Source organism: Alligator sinensis, unplaced genomic scaffold (assembly GCF_000455745.1).
Source record: "Alligator sinensis unplaced genomic scaffold, ASM45574v1 scaffold1546_1, whole genome shotgun sequence".
Classification (NCBI taxonomy): Eukaryota; Metazoa; Chordata; order Crocodylia; family Alligatoridae; genus Alligator; species Alligator sinensis.
The window spans coordinates 843,548-847,046 of NW_005842689.1; the positions used below are offsets into that span (position 1 = coordinate 843,548).

Here is a 3,499-nt window from a genome sequence, read left to right on the forward strand (position 1 = left end):
CAAATATCAAGGACAATAAAAAGTCCTTTTTTAGATATGTGGGGAGCCGGAGGAAAAGCAAGGGCAACATTGAACCCCTGCTAAATCAGATGGGACAACTGACAACCGATGCCTATGAAAAAGCAAACTTGCTAAATGGGTACTTTGCGTCAGTTTTTCACCAGTTGCATGGGACGCCCCGGCCCACTGTGGGTCAGGGATGCCCAGGTGAGGGAGACTCCTTACCCTCCATCGAAGCTGACCTTGTGAAGGAACTCCTTGACAGGCTGGATGCCTTCAAGTCAGCCAGCCCTGACAGTTTACACCCCAGGGTATGCAAGGAGCTGGCGAGCATCGTAGCTCAGCCCCTGGCACACATCTTCAAGAACTCCTGGTGCTGTGGTGAAGTGCCCAAAGATTGGAAGAAGGCCAATGTGGTGCCTACCTTCAAGAAAAGGAGGAAAGTAGATCCAGCAAACTACAGGCCCATCAGCCTGACCTCTATCCTGGGGAAGGTCTTGGAAAAGATTATCAAAGAGGCCATCCTTAACAGACTAGCTGATGGTAATATCCTGAGGGATACCCAGCACGGGTTTGTTGCGGGTAGGTCTTGCTTGACCAATCTCATTTCCTTTTACAACCAGGTGACCTATCACCTGGACAAGGGGGAAGAGATTGGCGTTATATATCTTGACTTTAAAAAAGTCTTTGAACTGGTATCCCATGATTACCTCTTGGCAAAACTGGCTAACTGTGGCCTCAGCCTCACCACAATCTGCTGGCGGGGGAATTGGCTCCGTGGTAGGACCCAGAGGATGGTGGTTGACAGAAGTCAATCGTCTTGGTGCGCTGTGACCAGTGGGGTCCTTCAAGGCTCTGTCCAAGGCCTATACTTTTTAACGTCTTCATCAATGATGTAGACACTGGTGTCAGAAGCAGGCTCGCCAAGTTTGCTGACAACACCAAACTTGGGTAAAGCATCCACACGGGAGGACAGGAGGGTGAAACAGGAAGATTTTGACAGCCTCATGAAGTGAGCGGACGAGAACCTGATAGTGTATAACACCAAAAATGCAAGGTTCTCCACCTTGGGGGGAAAAACCTGCGGCATGTTAATAGGCTTGGCAGTGCTTCGCTGGTTAGCACTACAGATGAAAGGGGCTTGGGGGTCATGATTGACCACAAGATGAACATGAGCCTTCAATGTGATGCTGGGGTTCAGGATGGAATAGGATCCCCCTGAGACATCTAACCACCATGGCAATGTCTGGTAGTACATTGGGTGGAGGCCCTGGCCCAGTGTCCCTGCCCAACTACGCTTCAACAAGGCCTGGCTGCGCCGGCTTTGTGATGCGTGTCCTCTTTGCCATCACATTGCCGTGACGATGGTGCTGGGGCAGAGATACAAGCAGAGCAAAGGATTTTTCCTGCTCACTCTGTGCTTGACACGGATGATAGTAGTGGAGTTAGTCGATTGTCGCATTGCTTTGTAGTTGTCTTTTGTTCATTATCTGTATTCTTCATAATTAGTATTGGTAGAGGAGTATTAGCAGGTTTAGCAACTAGTCGTACTAATCTTTAAAATTAGTTTAGTGAGTAGGTAGGTAGTTAGGACTTAGTTATTACCTTTAGTTACCCATCATGATAATCACCCCCTTAGTCCCTAAGCGTCCTGGCCACAGGGGCATGGAGGAGAGGAGCAGTTCGCAGACTGTGCAGGTAAGCGACTTGCTGGGCGTTTTCTCACATCTGCTCCTCCTGGTTGCCAAATCTTGCAATCTGGAGCTCTCTTTCTCTCCATTGCTGGAGTGTTTTCCTAACGCAACACAAGGCCTCCAGTTCCCCCACAACCTCCTCCCCGGGCCGTCCTAGCGCCTGGACACTGAATGGGCAGAGCTCTCCCTCGGGGAGCAGTGATGCTGCTTGTTCTTGCCTGCTGCTCGGTGAAGCAGGACATGGGGACATGAGTGCTGGGTCCTGGGGCAGCGCTGAGCTCGACGAGCCCCTGCAGCTTCCCCACATGCGGCTGGGGAGTTGTTTCTGGGCTGGGGAGAGGCTGGGCCCCAGGTTGGTTTCTGCTAAGTATCTGCTGTCTTTCTTCAGCTGCCTCTGCTTGAAGAAAAGCAAGCAAGCGAGAATTCCCAGCCACCGCCTGACACCTCCAAGGGCAGGATGAGAGCCCGCATGTTTTGGGACCCCATGGAGGAGGAGATGCTCCGGTGCCAGGAGCCCTGGGACAAGAACTGAGTGAGTGGCTGTGAGGCATCTGCACAGCTGGATCTGCTGACAACAGCTCTGTATGCGGGCAGGTTATAGTTGTCATCCAGCAGTCCAGCCCTCCCCCGTGCCCTGGCCTCGCTGCACGGCCTGAAATCCTTGCACCCAAGGGCAGAGGAGTCACTGGGGTCCCCACAGGGCAGAGCCTGAGCTGCCTGCCAGGGCCCTGAGCTGGCAGATGGCTGCTGCAGATGATGTGGAGGGTGGCAGGGGGTTGCCAGCACCTTGGGACCCTCTGAGTGGGAGAGGCAGTCCTTCGCCAGTGGTGGCCCTGTGCTCAGGGCACTGTCCCATGTTCCCTGGCAGACCATCAGTGACCTGGGCCACTACCAGAGGCTCCGCCAGAGCACACAAGTGGCCCTGAGGGCAGGGAAAAGGCTTGAGAAGAAGCTGAAGAGGGAGGAACGGCTGCTGCCTCTTCTCGAGCCGAATCCTGCAGTGCTGGGACAGATGCAGGAAGTGAGGAGACAGGTAGGGCCGTGAGTAACCCCTGTGTCTTCTGGGCTGATGTGGGCTGTGGGCCTGGAGAGGGCTGGGTTTTGGCACACGAGTGCACTGCAGGACCGGACTCCACGTGTCCCTGCATCGGGGCAACAAGGCACAGCCAGTGCATCTGTGGGGCCTTGTTGCACGTGGTCACTCGCTGCTCTGTGCCCTGATGCCTCCCTTGTTCCCTTCTCCGTCCCACAGCTCTTCCAGCTGGACAGACAGCAGCGGCAGCAGAATATCAAACTGCAGCAAACGGAGCTTATTATAAATAAAAAAGAGCAGTGCGAGAAGAAATGTCACCGGGATGAGGGGCAGCTGCGAGTCAGGTCGGTGTGGCCGTGGGGAGGAGGGTGACACAAATTCCCCAGAGAAGGGGAGGGCTCAGCACAGCTGCCTCTGCGGGCAGGGACCTGAGTGGTTTTGGATGTTGCCCTCTCGAGCGCCTCTGGTGTCTTCTTTCCCTGCTCTCCCAATTCCTACAGCCCCTGGATTGCCCCGCTCCCCACCCCCACAGGGGGACTCCCTCCACCCCAGGGGGGATCTTCTCCTCAAGGCACCATCCGCCCGTGAGGTATATGCCTTTTTGCAGAGACCCCAGGGAGGCCCTGAGCTGCAAATGGGGCTTTGCACCCAGCTTGCTGCACGACAGGCCTGCAGCCTGAGGGTCAGGTAGCTCCTGCTCAGCCTGGACGACCTCAGTCAACAGCCAGCATGGCCACAACATGGACCACGAGCTGGAGCTGCTTCTGCCCTG

General features: G+C 55.0%; 1 long non-coding RNA gene across 2 annotated transcripts; it reads left to right on the forward strand.

The window, feature by feature from the left end:
• Positions 1-881: 881 nt before the first annotated feature.
• On the forward strand, positions 882-3,310 carry LOC112551968. Of its 2 annotated transcripts, XR_003096321.1 has the most exons (4): positions 882-1,698; positions 2,083-2,226; positions 2,563-2,727; positions 2,947-3,310. It is a non-coding gene; the product is annotated as an uncharacterized LOC112551968 (long non-coding RNA). The 2 variants fall into 2 exon arrangements; XR_003096320.1 differs by having other exon boundaries at positions 882-2,226.
• The last annotated feature ends 189 nt before the right edge of the window (positions 3,311-3,499 follow it).